The sequence below is a fragment of the Equus asinus genome, chromosome 2 (assembly GCF_041296235.1).
Source record: "Equus asinus isolate D_3611 breed Donkey chromosome 2, EquAss-T2T_v2, whole genome shotgun sequence".
NCBI lineage: Eukaryota > Metazoa > Chordata > Mammalia > Perissodactyla > Equidae > Equus > Equus asinus.
This window is the reverse complement of record NC_091791.1, coordinates 117,269,060-117,290,223: the sequence shown is the minus strand read 5'-3', so window position 1 is coordinate 117,290,223 and position 21,164 is coordinate 117,269,060. Positions and strand designations below refer to the sequence as shown.

At 67.1% G+C, this 21,164-nt stretch overlaps 8 non-coding genes across 8 annotated transcripts; all 8 read right to left on the bottom strand.

Moving 5' to 3' along the window:
* Positions 1-520: 520 nt before the first annotated feature.
* LOC139044698 (small nucleolar RNA SNORD116) lies at positions 521-613 on the bottom strand. The gene has a single exon (XR_011501770.1). It is a non-coding gene; the product is annotated as a small nucleolar RNA SNORD116 (small nucleolar RNA).
* A 2,642-nt stretch (positions 614-3,255) lies between these two features.
* Positions 3,256-3,349, bottom strand: LOC139044670 (small nucleolar RNA SNORD116). Its single transcript, XR_011501741.1, has one exon. It is a non-coding gene; the product is annotated as a small nucleolar RNA SNORD116 (small nucleolar RNA).
* Positions 3,350-6,040: 2,691 nt separating this feature from the next.
* On the bottom strand, positions 6,041-6,133 carry LOC139044697 (small nucleolar RNA SNORD116). The gene has a single exon (XR_011501769.1). It is a non-coding gene; the product is annotated as a small nucleolar RNA SNORD116 (small nucleolar RNA).
* Positions 6,134-8,774: 2,641 nt separating this feature from the next.
* LOC139044669 (small nucleolar RNA SNORD116) lies at positions 8,775-8,868 on the bottom strand. Its single transcript, XR_011501740.1, has one exon. It is a non-coding gene; the product is annotated as a small nucleolar RNA SNORD116 (small nucleolar RNA).
* A 2,696-nt stretch (positions 8,869-11,564) lies between these two features.
* LOC139044696 (small nucleolar RNA SNORD116) lies at positions 11,565-11,657 on the bottom strand. Its single transcript, XR_011501768.1, has one exon. It is a non-coding gene; the product is annotated as a small nucleolar RNA SNORD116 (small nucleolar RNA).
* Positions 11,658-14,298: 2,641 nt separating this feature from the next.
* On the bottom strand, positions 14,299-14,392 carry LOC139044668 (small nucleolar RNA SNORD116). Its single transcript, XR_011501739.1, has one exon. It is a non-coding gene; the product is annotated as a small nucleolar RNA SNORD116 (small nucleolar RNA).
* Positions 14,393-17,083: 2,691 nt separating this feature from the next.
* Positions 17,084-17,176, bottom strand: LOC139044695 (small nucleolar RNA SNORD116). The gene has a single exon (XR_011501767.1). It is a non-coding gene; the product is annotated as a small nucleolar RNA SNORD116 (small nucleolar RNA).
* A 2,619-nt stretch (positions 17,177-19,795) lies between these two features.
* LOC139044667 (small nucleolar RNA SNORD116) lies at positions 19,796-19,889 on the bottom strand. Its single transcript, XR_011501737.1, has one exon. It is a non-coding gene; the product is annotated as a small nucleolar RNA SNORD116 (small nucleolar RNA).
* Between the last annotated feature and the right edge of the window lie 1,275 nt (positions 19,890-21,164).

Genomic DNA, 21,164 nt, shown 5'->3' with positions numbered 1-21,164 from the left:
TGGCCCGGGTGAGCAGGTGACACACAGGAGCTGCCAGCTGCAGCGCTGCGGCCTAGGGCCGCTGCCCCCGCCGCCAAGACCACGGGCCCATCACACGTCCTCACCAAGCCAGAAGGCAACCACAGGCGCTGCGGCTTGCCCGGCCCAAACCGAGGCTCCGAACGGAACCCAGGGAAGACTCGGCTGTTCGGCCTCCAGACACGGACCGCCACGCCCCCCGGGGCAACGGCTCAGGCCAGAACCGGGCCAGCGCGTACTCAGCGCCAACCACGGGCCGGGCCCATGCCAACGCCACACTCTCCGACTCTAAAGACGCCCATGCGACCCGGGCGCCGCGCCAGCAGAGGCCGGCCATGCAAGCAAGTCCCTCCGAGTCGCAAACCGCCCAGCTCATGCGGTCACGCTACCGGTGCAAACACGGCAGACGCCCACATGCGGAGGCCCTGGGCGGGCTCTGCGCGAGTGTCATCAAGCAGAAGCTGTCCCTCACTCCTCTCACCCCCGGAGAAGACCAGGTGCTGGACCTCAGTCTCGGCGAGAACGACGGTAGTGAGTTCTCACTCATTTTGTTCAGATTTCCAAGGAATGCATTTGAGGGAGTCATCATCGATCCGAGCACCTTCGGGGCAGCTGGCGGGGCTCGGCGGGTGAGCCCATCACCTCAGGGTCGGCCAGCGGCCCGGAGAATCCCGAGCCAAGCCCCTGAGCAAGGGCAACTGTCGACCCACCCTCAGAGCGCCAGCTCCGCACGCCCCCGGGGACCCGCGGGCTAGAAGCCTCTCAGCACGGTCTGGGACTCCCAGGGCCAACGGCACGAACTGGGTGCAGGGGGATCCTTACCAGCCTCAGCGACCCACGGGCACGGGGCGCACCCGAAGCCACGCTTCTTGCGGGATTCCCTCGCGTCTCCGCTCCACAAACGACAGGCAGGTCTTCTCTTCTTGGGCGACGGCAAGCTTTGCTCGGAGATCCCACCTGGGAAGTGCAGAGCAATCGCACGCGCACGCCTCAGCGACCCAGCCAGGCTCTCAGGTAACCAGAGCCAGGCCAAGGGTTCCACCCCGACTCCCCGCCCCGGGGCAAGCCTTGCATCTTCTTGGCCTCTACCTCTTCCCCTCAGGTGTGACAAGAAGGCGTGTGCGACAGCACGAGCGCAGGAAGGCGCGCAGGCGGGCGCGTGTGCGTGTCTTCGGGTGCGCGGGGCCCGAGCCCCTGAAGAAGCACGTCTTCCGCACACATCCCTGGCCTCAGGCCCTGCCGCGAGACCAAGAGCTCGCGCTGGCGGCTTTGACCTCGACTCGCCCGGCGGCTCACCTCTGCCCTCTCGGCCTGCTGAAATAGCCCACAGGCTCCCTCTCTCACAGCCCCTGCCTCTGAACACCGGAACACGAGACTCCAGCAGGTTCACCCTCCGCCTGACCGTGGGCGCCCGGTGTCCCCGCACGCCGTGCCACGCGAACCGCGCCCGACGGAAACACGCCGACCACTGCTGGACCTGAACCACGTAAAGCACCTACAACACTCGAAGGCTGGCGCCGCTGGGACACGGGCTAGAGGGCAGAAGCAGCAGCCCCTCCTGATCTCGAGTGGCCATGCCACCGGGGGACCGGGGGCCAGGCGCCTCTTCCTGCTGACTGAGGCTACACCCACGCCCTCAGCGGTGCCAGCGGCAGGGGAAGTGCCAGGAAGAGGTGGTCTGTGGCCACCACGACCCACGCTAAGACCCGACTGAACCTGGAGCCCACTCGCGACCAGGGACCTGGCGTTTCCACAGCTGGCCCGCTTTCTGGACCCCGGCCTTCCAGGACTCCTTCCCACCCACGCGCTGCCTTGCCCACCTCAGGCCTGCGAGGCAAGTCCCGCAAGCAGTACCTCAAACCCTACACACACGTGGCGGCCAGGGAGCCCCGGGGAGGACGGCCACGAGGGAATCTCGACTGTGCGCACGGGACTCGACCCGTCACGTTCAACGTCTGGACCCGCCCTCGGCACCTGTAACACCACAAACGACCTCACACGGCCCCAAGGATGGCTCTGTCCAGGAAGGCAAGAGGAGGCACGGAACGAGCACACACACCCCGCCCCCGCCACCCATGGAGAGGCGGACGTTTTCCAAGGCGGACGTCTGTGCGCGGCAGGGCAGCTCGGGTCACGGCCCCCGCCGTCTCTGCCAGGCCCACAGGCTTCCACGAAGAAACCTAAAGCCCTGCGACGAGGCATGAGGCGAACCGCGCCAGGAAAATCGGACCCTGCTGGAGGAACGCTTTCTCCTCGGAGACCCCGCGCCTGAGACGGCGGAGGATCCAAGGCCACGGTCGCCCAAGCAATCGAGGAGCAGCGGCGGCCGGCCGGCCGGCAGTCACGTGCCGGGCCCCTCTTCAAGGAACCGTGGACAGAACCGGCGAGCGCCACCGCTCTGGAACAAGGCCCGCCATCCGCCACAAAGGTCACCGACCACAGTGCACACCCCCGGGCCTTCAAGCCTCCAGCCTTCCCCGGCACGCACCAATCGCCAGCCCCGTCAGAGCCAGGGGACGTTCCCGACAAGCCGCTGCCAGCGCTCGGAACACAACGAGGCAGCACGTCCCACGGAAGCCCACGGCATCACACTGTGACCTGTCCTCTCCGTGCCCTTCTTCCCCCCCCAGCTCCCACGACCAGGCCGTCAGCCACCACAGTGTCTTGACCTGCGTGCCAGGCCCACAGCCCGGTCCCCGTTTGGGCACCTTGGCGTGGACTGGGCGAGCCGGAGAACTGGAGGAGCCCCAAGCTGCAGCACCAAAGCCTCACCCCTCCGGCGGCGCCCCAAACCCCGAGGGGTGCTCCAGCTGCCTCACCAAGCCAAAAGGCAAGAACAGCTGACGGCCGCCCGCCTGGCCCGGGGCTCTCATCAGAAACCACGCGACCTTCCACTGCTTACTGCTCAGCTCTGAGACGCAGACCCCCGGGGCCTTCGTCCCCAGCGGGAACCAGGCCCACACAGCCACAAGGCCCTGAGCTCACGGGGCCTGTGCCAGCGCCACACTCTCCGACTTCCCAACCTAGGATGCGAGCTGCCAGCCACGGCCCTCAGCCACAGGCCGTTCAACCAAGCACCGCCGACTGACGGACACCCCCCTCACGCGGTGAGAGGAAGGACCCCCAGATGCCACGGCTCCCAAATGCGGACGCCCGGCGTGGTGCCCGTGCCCGTCCCAGTGCGCTCAAGGGGAAGCGGTCCCTCACTCCTGCCATGCCTGGGGAAGACAACGTGCCGGACCTCAGTTTCGATGAGAACGACGGTAGTGAGTTCTCACTCATTTTGTTCAGATTTTCCAAGGAATGCATGTGAGGGAGTCATCATCGATCCGAGCACGTTCTGCCAACCTGGACAAACTAACCAGGCAGGCTGGGGGGCTCCGCAGCGGGCGAGCCGATCGCCTCATGGGCGCCAGCGGCCTGGAGAATCCAGAGCCGAGCCCCGGAGCAGGGGCAGCAGTCAGTCCGCCCTCAGAGCACGACGCCGCGGGCCCCCGGGCACACGCGCACAAGAAGCCTCTAAGGCAGGTCTAGCGAAGCCCTCAGGGCGACAGGCCGAACTTGGGACAAAGCAATGCTGACCGTCCTGGGCCGTCCGAGGGCGTGGTGCGCATCCCGGGCCACACTTCCGCCGCGACTGCCTCGCACCTGCGCTCGTCACGGGACACGAAGGGTCTTCTTCTGTCGGTGGGCGGCAGCGAGCTTTGCACGGCACTTCCACCTGAGGAGTGTAGAGAAAGCACACGCGTGCTTCAGAAACGTGCCCAGCTGGTCAGAAGACAGGATCCGTGCCACAGTTCCCCCCGCGGCACCCTTGCATCTGCTTGCCCTGTACCTCTATCCCTTCGGGATGACCGAAGGCGCGTGTGATATCCCGAGGGTAGGCAGATGCGCAGGCCTGCGCACGTGTGTGTATGTGTGTGTGCGTGTGTGTGTGTGCGCGCGTGCGTGCGTGCCTGCGGGCTTCCGTGTGCGGTGGCCTCAGCACCCGGGAAAGCACGCCGTCCTCACAGATGCCTGACCTCGTGCCCTGCCACCCCACGCGGAAGCCCGGTGACTTCCCAAGGAAGGACGCCAACTCGCACCGCTAGAGGCTGCTGCAATCGGCCCCGGACTCCCTCTCTGAGCGCCACTCCTTCTGAGCAAAGGACACGGACACTCCACCTACACCCTCACCCTGACCGTGGATGTGAGGTCCACGTGGCCAGCGTGTCCCCGCGAGCTGGGCCGGGGGGAACGGCACTTGATGGTAAGGCTACCTGGCTACCGCCAGGACAACAGGGCTGACACGAGAGCCGGCACCACTCGCCCACGGGCGGCGCAACAGAAGCAGCCCGTCTGAACCTCCAGGGGCCCGACGCCTTCAGGCCGCACTCCGGTCTGGGCTATCTAAGCCAAGACGCCCTGGGCGGGCCAGCAGGGAACCCCGCTGCAACGGCTGGTCACAGCCACCGAGACCCGGGGCAAGACCCGTCTCAGACCACAGCCAATTCCCACGCAGCGACGCGGCATGTCCACCGCCTGCGGGTTGCGGGGCGCTGGCCTTCGAGGAAACGTTCAACCCCGCGGCTCCCTGCTCCAAAGGGGAAGCCCCCTCACGCCTGCACAGCAAGTCCCCCAAGGTGTAGCCTCCAACACCTCGCGCGCCAGGCGGGCAGGGAGCCTCCCGGACGGCAGCCGTCAAGGAATTAGGACTTTGCCTAAGTCGACCGCATCGCACTCAACCTATGACCCCCTCCTTCGGCCCCAGAACACCACAGACGACCTCACAGAGCACAAACGCTTCCTCCTCCTGGAAGACAAGGCAAAGAATGAAACTAGGACACCGCTCCCACACAAGGAGACGTGCTCCTCCTCCACGCTGGACGTGCGTCCGGGGCAGGGCGCCCAGGATCGCAGCACCCTCGGGTCGCTGCCACGCCCGCAGGCCTCCGCACACCGCTCTTAACCACCCCTCGCGCACGCCCCCCCCACCCCCCGCCCCCCGACGCCCCACACCGCCACCTGGCCCCGTTCCCCGGCACGCCCGGGACCACAGGAGCCCCCCCCCCCGGGCCAGGAAGAGCGAACCTTCCTGCAGCAACGCCTTCACCTGGCAAGCGCCGGACCCGAGGGGGCGCAGGGTCAAAGAGATTGTCCGCCTCAGCAATCCGGAGCAGACGGGGCCGGTGGCCAGTCGCGGGCCTGTGGGTCTCTTCAAGGCGCTAGGACGACAAACACTGGGGGCCGAACCTCCCGGGGGCGCGACGCCGTCTACTGCACAGGTCATCTACCGCAGCCGAGCCTTCCCTGGCAGGCAACAACCGGCAGCCCCCTTGGGACCCAACGCCACCCCTGGCAAGACCGCGACGGCGGTCGCAACCCAACAAGAGGGTACGTCCTGTGCAAGCCCGTGGAACCGCACTACGGCCGCTCCCCTCCGCGCCCTTTCCTTCCTGCCCGCCCTGTCAGCCACCACACTGCCTGGACGTCAGCGCCAGGGCCACCTTTGGCCAGCTGTGTGTGGCCCGGGTGAGCAGGTGACACACAGGAGCTGCCAGCTGCAGCGCTGCGGCCTAGGGCCGCTGCCCCCGCCGCCAAGACCACGGGCCCATCACACGTCCTCACCAAGCCGGAAGGCAACCACAGGCGCTGCGGCTTGCCCGGCCCAAACCGAGGCTCCGAACGGAACCCAGGGAAGACTCGGCTGTTCGGCCTCCAGACACGGACCGCCACGCCCCCCGGGGCAACGGCTCAGGCCAGAACCGGGCCAGCGCGTACTCAGCGCCAACCACGGGCCGGGCCCATGCCAACGCCACACTCTCCGACTCTAAAGACGCCCATGCGACCCGGGCGCCGCGCCAGCAGAGGCCGGCCATGCAAGCAAGTCCCTCCGAGTCGCAACCGCCCAGCTCATGCGGTCACGCTACCGGTGGAAACACGGCAGACGCCCACATGCGGAGGCCCTGGGCGGGCTCTGCGCGAGTGTCATCAAGCAGAAGCTGTCCCTCACTCCTCTCACCCCCGGAGAAGACCAGGTGCTGGACCTCAGTCTCGGCGAGAACGACGGTAGTGAGTTCTCACTCATTTTGTTCAGATTTCCAAGGAATGCATTTGAGGGAGTCATCATCGATCCGAGCACCTTCGGGGCAGCTGGCGGGGCTCGGCGGGTGAGCCCATCACCTCAGGGTCGGCCAGCGGCCCGGAGAATCCCGAGCCAAGCCCCTGAGCAAGGGCAACTGTCGACCCACCCTCAGAGCGCCAGCTCCGCACGCCCCCGGGGACCCGCGGGCTAGAAGCCTCTCAGCACGGTCTGGGACTCCCAGGGCCAACGGCACGAACTGGGTGCAGGGGGATCCTTACCAGCCTCAGCGACCCACGGGCACGGGGCGCACCCGAAGCCACGCTTCTTGCGGGATTCCCTCGCGTCTCCGCTCCACAAACGACAGGCAGGTCTTCTCTTCTTGGGCGACGGCAAGCTTTGCTCGGAGATCCCACCTGGGAAGTGCAGAGCAATCGCACGCGCACGCCTCAGCGACCCAGCCAGGCTCTCAGGTAACCAGAGCCAGGCCAAGGGTTCCACCCCGACTCCCCGCCCCGGGGCAAGCCTTGCATCTTCTTGGCCTCTACCTCTTCCCCTCAGGTGTGACAAGAAGGCGTGTGCGACAGCACGAGCGCAGGAAGGCGCGCAGGCGGGCGCGTGTGCGTGTCTTCGGGTGCGCGGGGCCCGAGCCCCTGAAGAAGCACGTCTTCCGCACACATCCCTGGCCTCAGGCCCTGCCGCGAGACCAAGAGCTCGCGCTGGCGGCTTTGACCTCGACTCGCCCGGCGGCTCACCTCTGCCCTCTCGGCCTGCTGAAATAGCCCACAGGCTCCCTCTCTCACAGCCCCTGCCTCTGAACACCGGAACACGAGACTCCAGCAGGTTCACCCTCCGCCTGACCGTGGGCGCCCGGTGTCCCCGCACGCCGTGCCACGCGAACCGCGCCCGACGGAAACACGCCGACCACTGCTGGACCTGAACCACGTAAAGCACCTACAACACTCGAAGGCTGGCGCCGCTGGGACACGGGCTAGAGGGCAGAAGCAGCAGCCCCTCCTGATCTCGAGTGGCCATGCCACCGGGGGACCGGGGGCCAGGCGCCTCTTCCTGCTGACTGAGGCTACACCCACGCCCTCAGCGGTGCCAGCGGCAGGGGAAGTGCCAGGAAGAGGTGGTCTGTGGCCACCACGACCCACGCTAAGACCCGACTGAACCTGGAGCCCACTCGCGACCAGGGACCTGGCGTTTCCACAGCTGGCCCGCTTTCTGGACCCCGGCCTTCCAGGACTCCTTCCCACCCACGCGCTGCCTTGCCCACCTCAGGCCTGCGAGGCAAGTCCCCCAAGCAGTACCTCAAACCCTACACACACTTGGCGGCCAGGGAGCCCCGGGGAGGACGGCCACGAGGGAATCTCGACTGTGCGCACGGGACTCGACCCGTCACGTTCAACTCTGGACCCGCCCTCGGCACCTGTAACACCACAAACGACCTCACACGGCCCCAAGGATGGCTCTGTCCAGGAAGGCAAGAGGAGGCACGGAACGAGCACACACACCCCGCCCCCGCCACCCATGGAGAGGCGGACGTTTTCCAAGGCGGACGTCTGTGCGCGGCAGGGCAGCTCGGGTCACGGCCCCCGCCGTCTCTGCCAGGCCCACAGGCTTCCACGAAGAAACCTAAAGCCCTGCGACGAGGCATGAGGCGAACCGCGCCAGGAAAATCGGACCCTGCTGGAGGAACGCTTTCTCCTCGGAGACCCCGCGCCTGAGACGGCGGAGGATCCAAGGCCACGGTCGCCCAAGCAATCGAGGAGCAGCGGCGGCCGGCCGGCCGGCAGTCACGTGCCGGGCCCCTCTTCAAGGAACCGTGGACAGAACCGGCGAGCGCCACCGCTCTGGAACAAGGCCCGCCATCCGCCACAAAGGTCACCGACCACAGTGCACACCCCCGGGCCTTCAAGCCTCCAGCCTTCCCCGGCACGCACCAATCGCCAGCCCCGTCAGAGCCAGGGGACGTTCCCGACAAGCCGCTGCCAGCGCTCGGAACACAACGAGGCAGCACGTCCCACGGAAGCCCACGGCATCACACTGTGACCTGTCCTCTCCGTGCCCTTCTTCCCCCCCCAGCTCCCACGACCAGGCCGTCAGCCACCACAGTGTCTTGACCTGCGTGCCAGGCCCACAGCCCGGTCCCCGTTTGGGCACCTTGGCGTGGACTGGGCGAGCCGGAGAACTGGAGGAGCCCCAAGCTGCAGCACCAAAGCCTCACCCCTCCGGCAGCGCCCCAAACCCCGAGGGGTGCTCCAGCTGCCTCACCAAGCCAAAAGGCAAGAACAGCTGACGGCCGCCCGCCTGGCCCGGGGCTCTCATCAGAAACCACGCGACCTTCCACTGCTTACTGCTCAGCTCTGAGACGCAGACCCCCGGGGCCTTCGTCCCCAGCGGGAACCAGGTCCACACAGCCACAGGGCCCTGAGCTCACGGGGCCTGTGCCAGCGCCACACTCTCCGACTTCCCAACCTAGGATGCGAGCTGCCAGCCACGGCCCTCAGCCACAGGCCGTTCAACCAAGCACCGCCGACTGACGGACACCCCCCTCACGCGGTGAGAGGAAGGACCCCCAGATGCCACGGCTCCCAAATGCGGACGCCCGGCGTGGTGCCCGTGCCCGTCCCAGTGCGCTCAAGGGGAAGCGGTCCCTCACTCCTGCCATGCCTGGGGAAGACAACGTGCCGGACCTCAGTTTCGATGAGAACGACGGTAGTGAGTTCTCACTCATTTTGTTCAGATTTTCCAAGGAATGCATGTGAGGGAGTCATCATCGATCCGAGCACGTTCTGCCAACCTGGACAAACTAACCAGGCAGGCTGGGGGGCTCCGCAGCGGGCGAGCCGATCGCCTCATGGGCGCCAGCGGCCTGGAGAATCCAGAGCCGAGCCCCGGAGCAGGGGCAGCAGTCAGTCCGCCCTCAGAGCACGACGCCGCGGGCCCCCGGGCACACGCGCACAAGAAGCCTCTAAGGCAGGTCTAGCGAAGCCCTCAGGGCGACAGGCCGAACTTGGGACAAAGCAATGCTGACCGTCCTGGGCCGTCCGAGGGCGTGGTGCGCATCCCGGGCCACACTTCCGCCGCGACTGCCTCGCACCTGCGCTCGTCACGGGACACGAAGGGTCTTCTTCTGTCGGTGGGCAGCAGCGAGCTTTGCACGGCACTTCCACCTGAGGAGTGTAGAGAAAGCACACGCGTGCTTCAGAAACGTGCCCAGCTGGTCAGAAGACAGGATCCGTGCCACAGTTCCCCCCCGCGGCACCCTTGCATCTGCTTGCCCTGTACCTCTATCCCTTCGGGATGACCGAAGGCGCGTGTGATATCCCGAGGGTAGGCAGATGCGCAGGCCTGCGCACGTGTGTGTATGTGTGTGTGCGTGTGTGTGTGTGTGTGCGCGCGTGCGTGCGTGCCTGCGGGCTTCCGTGTGCGGTGGCCTCAGCACCCGGGAAAGCACGCCGTCCTCACAGATGCCTGACCTCGTGCCCTGCCACCCCACGCGGAAGCCCGGTGACTTCCCAAGGAAGGACGCCAACTCGCACCGCTAGAGGCTGCTGCAATCGGCCCCGGACTCCCTCTCTGAGCGCCACTCCTTCTGAGCAAAGGACACGGACACTCCACCTACACCCTCACCCTGACCGTGGATGTGAGGTCCACGTGGCCAGCGTGTCCCCGCGAGCTGGGCCGGGGGGAACGGCACTTGATGGTAAGGCTACCTGGCTACCGCCAGGACAACAGGGCTGACACGAGAGCCGGCACCACTCGCCCACGGGCGGCGCAACAGAAGCAGCCCGTCTGAACCTCCAGGGGCCCGACGCCTTCAGGCCGCACTCCGGTCTGGGCTATCTAAGCCAAGACGCCCTGGGCGGGCCAGCAGGGAACCCCGCTGCAACGGCTGGTCACAGCCACCGAGACCCGGGGCAAGACCCGTCTCAGACCACAGCCAATTCCCACGCAGCGACGCGGCATGTCCACCGCCTGCGGGTTGCGGGGCGCTGGCCTTCGGGGAAACGTTCAACCCCGCGGCTCCCTGCTCCAAAGGGGAAGCCCCCTCACGCCTGCACAGCAAGTCCCCCAAGGTGTAGCCTCCAACACCTCGCGCGCCAGGCGGGCAGGGAGCCTCCCGGACGGCAGCCGTCAAGGAATTAGGACTTTGCCTAAGTCGACCGCATCGCACTCAACCTATGACCCCCTCCTTCGGCCCCAGAACACCACAGACGACCTCACAGAGCACAAACGCTTCCTCCTCCTGGAAGACAAGGCAAAGAATGAAACTAGGACACCGCTCCCACACAAGGAGACGTGCTCCTCCTCCACGCTGGACGTGCGTCCGGGGCAGGGCGCCCAGGATCGCAGCACCCTCGGGTCGCTGCCACGCCCGCAGGCCTCCGCACACCGCTCTTAACCACCCCTCGCGCACGCCCCCCCCACCCCCCGCCCCCCGACGCCCCACACCGCCACCTGGCCCCGTTCCCCGGCACGCCCGGGACCACAGGAGCCCCCCCCCCCGGGCCAGGAAGAGCGAACCTTCCTGCAGCAACGCCTTCACCTGGCAAGCGCCGGACCCGAGGGGGCGCAGGGTCAAAGAGATTGTCCGCCTCAGCAATCCGGAGCAGACGGGGCCGGTGGCCAGTCGCGGGCCTGTGGGTCTCTTCAAGGCGCTAGGACGACAAACACTGGGGGCCGAACCTCCCGGGGGCGCGACGCCGTCTACTGCACAGGTCATCTACCGCAGCCGAGCCTTCCCTGGCAGGCAACAACCGGCAGCCCCCTTGGGACCCAACGCCACCCCTGGCAAGACCGCGACGGCGGTCGCAACCCAACAAGAGGGTACGTCCTGTGCAAGCCCGTGGAACCGCACTACGGCCGCTCCCCTCCGCGCCCTTTCCTTCCTGCCCGCCCTGTCAGCCACCACACTGCCTGGACGTCAGCGCCAGGGCCACCTTTGGCCAGCTGTGTGTGGCCCGGGTGAGCAGGTGACACACAGGAGCTGCCAGCTGCAGCGCTGCGGCCTAGGGCCGCTGCCCCCGCCGCCAAGACCACGGGCCCATCACACGTCCTCACCAAGCCGGAAGGCAACCACAGGCGCTGCGGCTTGCCCGGCCCAAACCGAGGCTCCGAACGGAACCCAGGGAAGACTCGGCTGTTCGGCCTCCAGACACGGACCGCCACGCCCCCCGGGGCAACGGCTCAGGCCAGAACCGGGCCAGCGCGTACTCAGCGCCAACCACGGGCCGGGCCCATGCCAACGCCACACTCTCCGACTCTAAAGACGCCCATGCGACCCGGGCGCCGCGCCAGCAGAGGCCGGCCATGCAAGCAAGTCCCTCCGAGTCGCAACCGCCCAGCTCATGCGGTCACGCTACCGGTGGAAACACGGCAGACGCCCACATGCGGAGGCCCTGGGCGGGCTCTGCGCGAGTGTCATCAAGCAGAAGCTGTCCCTCACTCCTCTCACCCCCGGAGAAGACCAGGTGCTGGACCTCAGTCTCGGCGAGAACGACGGTAGTGAGTTCTCACTCATTTTGTTCAGATTTCCAAGGAATGCATTTGAGGGAGTCATCATCGATCCGAGCACCTTCGGGGCAGCTGGCGGGGCTCGGCGGGTGAGCCCATCACCTCAGGGTCGGCCAGCGGCCCGGAGAATCCCGAGCCAAGCCCCTGAGCAAGGGCAACTGTCGACCCACCCTCAGAGCGCCAGCTCCGCACGCCCCCGGGGACCCGCGGGCTAGAAGCCTCTCAGCACGGTCTGGGACTCCCAGGGCCAACGGCACGAACTGGGTGCAGGGGGATCCTTACCAGCCTCAGCGACCCACGGGCACGGGGCGCACCCGAAGCCACGCTTCTTGCGGGATTCCCTCGCGTCTCCGCTCCACAAACGACAGGCAGGTCTTCTCTTCTTGGGCGACGGCAAGCTTTGCTCGGAGATCCCACCTGGGAAGTGCAGAGCAATCGCACGCGCACGCCTCAGCGACCCAGCCAGGCTCTCAGGTAACCAGAGCCAGGCCAAGGGTTCCACCCCGACTCCCCGCCCCGGGGCAAGCCTTGCATCTTCTTGGCCTCTACCTCTTCCCCTCAGGTGTGACAAGAAGGCGTGTGCGACAGCACGAGCGCAGGAAGGCGCGCAGGCGGGCGCGTGTGCGTGTCTTCGGGTGCGCGGGGCCCGAGCCCCTGAAGAAGCACGTCTTCCGCACACATCCCTGGCCTCAGGCCCTGCCGCGAGACCAAGAGCTCGCGCTGGCGGCTTTGACCTCGACTCGCCCGGCGGCTCACCTCTGCCCTCTCGGCCTGCTGAAATAGCCCACAGGCTCCCTCTCTCACAGCCCCTGCCTCTGAACACCGGAACACGAGACTCCAGCAGGTTCACCCTCCGCCTGACCGTGGGCGCCCGGTGTCCCCGCACGCCGTGCCACGCGAACCGCGCCCGACGGAAACACGCCGACCACTGCTGGACCTGAACCACGTAAAGCACCTACAACACTCGAAGGCTGGCGCCGCTGGGACACGGGCTAGAGGGCAGAAGCAGCAGCCCCTCCTGATCTCGAGTGGCCATGCCACCGGGGGACCGGGGGCCAGGCGCCTCTTCCTGCTGACTGAGGCTACACCCACGCCCTCAGCGGTGCCAGCGGCAGGGGAAGTGCCAGGAAGAGGTGGTCTGTGGCCACCACGACCCACGCTAAGACCCGACTGAACCTGGAGCCCACTCGCGACCAGGGACCTGGCGTTTCCACAGCTGGCCCGCTTTCTGGACCCCGGCCTTCCAGGACTCCTTCCCACCCACGCGCTGCCTTGCCCACCTCAGGCCTGCGAGGCAAGTCCCCCAAGCAGTACCTCAAACCCTACACACACTTGGCGGCCAGGGAGCCCCGGGGAGGACGGCCACGAGGGAATCTCGACTGTGCGCACGGGACTCGACCCGTCACGTTCAACTCTGGACCCGCCCTCGGCACCTGTAACACCACAAACGACCTCACACGGCCCCAAGGATGGCTCTGTCCAGGAAGGCAAGAGGAGGCACGGAACGAGCACACACACCCCGCCCCCGCCACCCATGGAGAGGCGGACGTTTTCCAAGGCGGACGTCTGTGCGCGGCAGGGCAGCTCGGGTCACGGCCCCCGCCGTCTCTGCCAGGCCCACAGGCTTCCACGAAGAAACCTAAAGCCCTGCGACGAGGCATGAGGCGAACCGCGCCAGGAAAATCGGACCCTGCTGGAGGAACGCTTTCTCCTCGGAGACCCCGCGCCTGAGACGGCGGAGGATCCAAGGCCACGGTCGCCCAAGCAATCGAGGAGCAGCGGCGGCCGGCCGGCCGGCAGTCACGTGCCGGGCCCCTCTTCAAGGAACCGTGGACAGAACCGGCGAGCGCCACCGCTCTGGAACAAGGCCCGCCATCCGCCACAAAGGTCACCGACCACAGTGCACACCCCCGGGCCTTCAAGCCTCCAGCCTTCCCCGGCACGCACCAATCGCCAGCCCCGTCAGAGCCAGGGGACGTTCCCGACAAGCCGCTGCCAGCGCTCGGAACACAACGAGGCAGCACGTCCCACGGAAGCCCACGGCATCACACTGTGACCTGTCCTCTCCGTGCCCTTCTTCCCCCCCCAGCTCCCACGACCAGGCCGTCAGCCACCACAGTGTCTTGACCTGCGTGCCAGGCCCACAGCCCGGTCCCCGTTTGGGCACCTTGGCGTGGACTGGGCGAGCCGGAGAACTGGAGGAGCCCCAAGCTGCAGCACCAAAGCCTCACCCCTCCGGCAGCGCCCCAAACCCCGAGGGGTGCTCCAGCTGCCTCACCAAGCCAAAAGGCAAGAACAGCTGACGGCCGCCCGCCTGGCCCGGGGCTCTCATCAGAAACCACGCGACCTTCCACTGCTTACTGCTCAGCTCTGAGACGCAGACCCCCGGGGCCTTCGTCCCCAGCGGGAACCAGGTCCACACAGCCACAGGGCCCTGAGCTCACGGGGCCTGTGCCAGCGCCACACTCTCCGACTTCCCAACCTAGGATGCGAGCTGCCAGCCACGGCCCTCAGCCACAGGCCGTTCAACCAAGCACCGCCGACTGACGGACACCCCCCTCACGCGGTGAGAGGAAGGACCCCCAGATGCCACGGCTCCCAAATGCGGACGCCCGGCGTGGTGCCCGTGCCCGTCCCAGTGCGCTCAAGGGGAAGCGGTCCCTCACTCCTGCCATGCCTGGGGAAGACAACGTGCCGGACCTCAGTTTCGATGAGAACGACGGTAGTGAGTTCTCACTCATTTTGTTCAGATTTTCCAAGGAATGCATGTGAGGGAGTCATCATCGATCCGAGCACGTTCTGCCAACCTGGACAAACTAACCAGGCAGGCTGGGGGGCTCCGCAGCGGGCGAGCCGATCGCCTCATGGGCGCCAGCGGCCTGGAGAATCCAGAGCCGAGCCCCGGAGCAGGGGCAGCAGTCAGTCCGCCCTCAGAGCACGACGCCGCGGGCCCCCGGGCACACGCGCACAAGAAGCCTCTAAGGCAGGTCTAGCGAAGCCCTCAGGGCGACAGGCCGAACTTGGGACAAAGCAATGCTGACCGTCCTGGGCCGTCCGAGGGCGTGGTGCGCATCCCGGGCCACACTTCCGCCGCGACTGCCTCGCACCTGCGCTCGTCACGGGACACGAAGGGTCTTCTTCTGTCGGTGGGCGGCAGCGAGCTTTGCACGGCACTTCCACCTGAGGAGTGTAGAGAAAGCACACGCGTGCTTCAGAAACGTGCCCAGCTGGTCAGAAGACAGGATCCGTGCCACAGTTCCCCCCGCGGCACCCTTGCATCTGCTTGCCCTGTACCTCTATCCCTTCGGGATGACCGAAGGCGCGTGTGATATCCCGAGGGTAGGCAGATGCGCAGGCCTGCGCACGTGTGTGTATGTGTGTGTGCGTGTGTGTGTGTGCGCGCGTGCGTGCGTGCCTGCGGGCTTCCGTGTGCGGTGGCCTCAGCACCCGGGAAAGCACGCCGTCCTCACAGATGCCTGACCTCGTGCCCTGCCACCCCACGCGGAAGCCCGGTGACTTCCCAAGGAAGGACGCCAACTCGCACCGCTAGAGGCTGCTGCAATCGGCCCCGGACTCCCTCTCTGAGCGCCACTCCTTCTGAGCAAAGGACACGGACAATCCACCTACACCCTCACCCTGACCGTGGATGTGAGGTCCACGTGGCCAGCGTGTCCCCGCGAGCTGGGCCGGGGGGAACGGCACTTGATGGTAAGGCTACCTGGCTACCGCCAGGACAACAGGGCTGACACGAGAGCCGGCACCACTCGCCCACGGGCGGCGCAACAGAAGCAGCCCGTCTGAACCTCCAGGGGCCCGACGCCTTCAGGCCGCACTCCGGTCTGGGCTATCTAAGCCAAGACGCCCTGGGCGGGCCAGCAGGGAACCCCGCTGCAACGGCTGGTCACAGCCACCGAGACCCGGGGCAAGACCCGTCTCAGACCACAGCCAATTCCCACGCAGCGACGCGGCATGTCCACCGCCTGCGGGTTGCGGGGCGCTGGCCTTCGGGGAAACGTTCAACCCCGCGGCTCCCTGCTCCAAAGGGGAAGCCCCCTCACGCCTGCACAGCAAGTCCCCCAAGGTGTAGCCTCCAACACCTCGCGCGCCAGGCGGGCAGGGAGCCTCCCGGACGGCAGCCGTCAAGGAATTAGGACTTTGCCTAAGTCGACCGCATCGCACTCAACCTATGACCCCCTCCTTCGGCCCCAGAACACCACAGACGACCTCACAGAGCACAAACGCTTCCTCCTCCTGGAAGACAAGGCAAAGAATGAAACTAGGACACCGCTCCCACACAAGGAGACGTGCTCCTCCTCCACGCTGGACGTGCGTCCGGGGCAGGGCGCCCAGGATCGCAGCACCCTCGGGTCGCTGCCACGCCCGCAGGCCTCCGCACACCGCTCTTAACCACCCCTCGCGCACGCCCCCCCCACCCCCCGCCCCCCGACGCCCCACACCGCCACCTGGCCCCGTTCCCCGGCACGCCCGGGACCACAGGAGCCCCCCCCCCCGGGCCAGGAAGAGCGAACCTTCCTGCAGCAACGCCTTCACCTGGCAAGCGCCGGACCCGAGGGGGCGCAGGGTCAAAGAGATTGTCCGCCTCAGCAATCCGGAGCAGACGGGGCCGGTGGCCAGTCGCGGGCCTGTGGGTCTCTTCAAGGCGCTAGGACGACAAACACTGGGGGCCGAACCTCCCGGGGGCGCGACGCCGTCTACCGCACAGGTCATCTACCGCAGCCGAGCCTTCCCTGGCAGGCAACAACCGGCAGCCCCCTTGGGACCCAACGCCACCCCTGGCAAGACCGCGACGGCGGTCGCAACCCAACAAGAGGGTACGTCCTGTGCAAGCCCGTGGAACCGCACTACGGCCGCTCCCCTCCGCGCCCTTTCCTTCCTGCCCGCCCTGTCAGCCACCACACTGCCTGGACGTCAGCGCCAGGGCCACCTTTGGCCAGCTGTGTGTGGCCCGGGTGAGCAGGTGACACACAGGAGCTGCCAGCTGCAGCGCTGCGGCCTAGGGCCGCTGCCCCCGCCGCCAAGACCACGGGCCCATCACACGTCCTCACCAAGCCAGAAGGCAACCACAGGCGCTGCGGCTTGCCCGGCCCAAACCGAGGCTCCGAACGGAACCCAGGGAAGACTCGGCTGTTCGGCCTCCAGACACGGACCGCCACGCCCCCCGGGGCAACGGCTCAGGCCAGAACCGGGCCAGCGCGTACTCAGCGCCAACCACGGGCCGGGCCCATGCCAACGCCACACTCTCCGACTCTAAAGACGCCCATGCGACCTGGGCGCCGTGCCAGCAGAGGCCGGCCATGCAAGCAAGTCCCTCCGAGTCGCAACCGCCCAGCTCATGCGGTCACGCTACCGGTGCAAACACGGCAGACGCCCACATGCGGAGGCCCTGGGCGGGCTCTGCGCGAGTGTCATCAAGCAGAAGCTGTCCCTCACTCCTCTCACCCCCGGAGAAGACCAGGTGCTGGACCTCAGTCTCGGCGAGAACGACGGTAGTGAGTTCTCACTCATTTTGTTCAGATTTCCAAGGAATGCATTTGAGGGAGTCATCATCGATCCGAGCACCTTCGGGGCAGCTGGCGGGGCTCGGCGGGTGAGCCCATCACCTCAGGGTCGGCCAGCGGCCCGGAGAATCCCGAGCCAAGCCCCTGAGCAAGGGCAACTGTCGACCCACCCTCAGAGCGCCAGCTCCGCACGCCCCCGGGGACCCGCGGGCTAGAAGCCTCTCAGCGCGCTCTGGGACTCCCAGGGCCAACGGCACGAACTGGGTGCAGGGGGATCCTTACCAGCCTCAGCGACCCACGGGCACGGGGCGCACCCGAAGCCACGCTTCTTGCGGGATTCCCTCGCGTCTCCGCTCCACAAACGACAGGCAGGTCTTCTCTTCTTGGGCGACGGCAAGCTTTGCTCGGAGATCCCACCTGGGAAGTGCAGAGCAATCGCACGCGCACGCCTCAGCGACCCAGCCAGGCTCTCAGGTAACCAGAGCCAGGCCAAGGGTTCCACCCCGACTCCCCGCCCCGGGGCAAGCCTTGCATCTTCTTGGCCTCTACCTCTTCCCCTCAGGTGTGACAAGAAGGCGTGTGCGACAGCACGAGCGCAGGAAGGCGCGCAGGCGGGTGCGTGTGCGTGTCTTCGGGTGCGCGGGGCCCGAGCCCCTGAAGAAGCACGTCTTCCGCACACATCCCTGGCCTCAGGCCCTGCCGCGAGACCAAGAGCTCGCGCTGGCGGCTTTGACCTCGACTCGCCCGGCGGCTCACCTCTGCCCTCTCGGCCTGCTGAAATAGCCCACAGGCTCCCTCTCTCACAGCCCCTGCCTCTGAACACCGGAACACGAGACTCCAGCAGGTTCACCCTCCGCCTGACCGTGGGCGCCCGGTGTCCCCGCACGCCGTGCCACGCGAACCGCGCCCGACGGAAACACGCCGACCACTGCTGGACCTGAACCACGTAAAGCACCTACAACACTCGAAGGCTGGCGCCGCTGGGACACGGGCTAGAGGGCAGAAGCAGCAGCCCCTCCTGATCTCCGGGGGCCAGGCGCCTCTTCCTGCTGACTGAGGCTACACCCACGCCCTCAGCGGTGCCAGCGGCAGGGGAAGTGCCAGGAAGAGGTGGTCTGTGGCCACCACGACCCACGCTAAGACCCGACTGAACCTGGAGCCCACTCGCGACCAGGGACCTGGCGTTTCCACAGCTGGCCCGCTTTCTGGACCCCGGCCTTCCAGGACTCCTTCCCACCCACGCGCTGCCTTGCCCACCTCAGGCCTGCGAGGCAAGTCCCCCAAGCAGTACCTCAAACCCTACACACACGTGGCGGCCAGGGAGCCCCGGGGAGGACGGCCACGAGGGAATCTCGACTGTGCGCACGGGACTCGACCCGTCACGTTCAACGTCTGGACCCGCCCTCGGCACCTGTAACACCACAAACGACCTCACACGGCCCCAAGGATGGCTCTGTCCAGGAAGGCAAGAGGAGGCACGGAACGAGCACACACACCCCGCCCCCGCCACCCATGGAGAGGTGGACGTTTTCCAAGGCGGACGTCTGTGCGCGGCAGGGCAGCTCGGGTCACGGCCCCCGCCGTCTCTGCCAGGCCCACAGGCTTCCACGAAGAAACCTAAAGCCCTGCGACGAGGCATGAGGCGAACCGCGCCAGGAAAATCGGACCCTGCTGGAGGAACGCTTTCTCCTCGGAGACCCCGCGCCTGAGACGGCGGAGGATCCAAGGCCACGGTCGCCCAAGCAATCGAGGAGCAGCGGCGGCCGGCCGGCCGGCAGTCACGTGCCGGGCCCCTCTTCAAGGAACCGTGGACAGAACCGGCGAGCGCCACCGCTCTGGAACAAGGCCCGCCATCCGCCACAAAGGTCACCGACCACAGTGCACACCCCCGGGCCTTCAAGCCTCCAGCCTTCCCCGGCACGCACCAATCGCCAGCCCCGTCAGAGCCAGGGGACGTTCCCGACAAGCCGCTGCCAGCGCTCGGAACACAACGAGGCAGCACGTCCCACGGAAGCCCACGGCATCACACTGTGACCTGTCCTCTCCGTGCCCTTCTTCCCCCCCCAGCTCCCACGACCAGGCCGTCAGCCACCACAGTGTCTTGACCTGCGTGCCAGGCCCACAGCCCGGTCCCCGTTTGGGCACCTTGGCGTGGACTGGGCGAGCCGGAGAACTGGAGGAGCCCCAAGCTGCAGCACCAAAGCCTCACCCCTCCGGCGGCGCCCCAAACCGCGAGGGGTGCTCCAACTGCCTCACCAAGCCAAAAGGCAAGAACAGCTGACGGCCGCCCGCCTGGCCCGGGGCTCTCATCAGAAACCACGCGACCTTCCACTGCTTACTGCTCAGCTCTGAGACGCAGACCCCCGGGGCCTTCGTCCCCAGCGGGAACCAGGCCCACACAGCCACAAGGCCCTGAGCTCACGGGGCCTGTGCCAGCGCCACACTCTCCGACTTCCCAACCTAGGATGCGAGCTGCCAGCCACGGCCCTCAGCCACAGGCCGTTCAACCAAGCACCGCCGACTGACGGACACCCCCCTCACGCGGTGAGAGGAAGGACCCCCAGACGCCACGGCTCCCAAATGCGGACGCCCGGCGTGGTGCCCGTGCCCGTCCCAGTGCGCCCAAGGGGAAGCGGTCCCTCACTCCTGCCATGCCTGGGGAAGACAACGTGCCGGACCTCAGTTTCGATGAGAACGACGGTAGTGAGTTCTCACTCATTTTGTTCAGATTTTCCAAGGAATGCATGTGAGGGAGTCATCATCGATCCGAGCACGTTCTGCCAACCTGGACAAACTAACCAGGCAGGCTGGGGGGCTCCGCAGCGGGCGAGCCGATCGCCTCATGGGCGCCAGCGGCCTGGAGAATCCAGAGCCGAGCCCCGGAGCAGGGGCAGCAGTCAGTCCGCCCTCAGAGCACGACGCCGCGGGCCCCCGGGCACACGCGCACAAGAAGCCTCTAAGGCAGGTCTAGCGAAGCCCTCAGGGCGACAGGCCGAACTTGGGACAAAGCAATGCTGACCGTCCTGGGCCGTCCGAGGGCGTGGTGCGCATCCCGGGCCACACTTCCGCCGCGACTGCCTCGCACCTGCGCTCGTCACGGGACACGAAGGGTCTTCTTCTGTCGGTGGGCGGCAGCGAGCTTTGCACGGCACTTCCACCTGAGGAGTGTAGAGAAAGCACACGCGTGCTTCAGAAACGTGCCCAGCTGGTCAGAAGACAGGATCCGTGCCACAGTTCCCCCCGCGGCACCCTTGCATCTGCTTGCCCTGTACCTCTATCCCTTCGGGATGACCGAAGGCGCGTGTGATATCCCGAGGGTAGGCAGATGCGCAGGCCTGCGCACGTGTGTGTATGTGTGTGTGCGTGTGTGTGTGTGTTTGCGCGCGCGCGTGCGTGCGTGCCTGCGGGCTTCCGTGTGCGGTGGCCTCAGCACCCGGGAAAGCACGCCGTCCTCACAGATGCCTGACCTCGTGCCCTGCCACCCCACGCGGAAGCCCGGTGACTTCCCAAGGAAGGACGCCAACTCGCACCGCTAGAGGCTGCTGCAATCGGCCCCGGACTCCCTCTCTGAGCGCCACTCCTTCTGAGCAAAGGACACGGACACTCCACCTACACCCTCACCCTGACCGTGGATGTGAGGTCCACGTGGCCAGCGTGTCCCCGCGAGCTGGGCCGGGGGGAACGGCACTTGATGGTAAGGCTACCTGGCTACCGCCAGGACAACAGGGCTGACACGAGAGCCGGCACCACTCGCCCACGGGCGGCGCAACAGAAGCAGCCCGTCTGAACCTCCAGGGGCCCGACGCCTTCAGGCCGCACTCCGGTCTGGGCTATCTAAGCCAAGACGCCCTGGGCGGGCCAGCAGGGAACCCCGCTGCAACGGCTGGTCACAGCCACCGAGACCCGGGGCAAGACCCGTCTCAGACCACAGCCAATTCCCACGCAGCGACGCGGCATGTCCACCGCCTGCGGGTTGCGGGGCGCTGGCCTTCGAGGAAACGTTCAACCCCGCGGCTCCCTGCTCCAAAGGGGAAGCCCCCTCA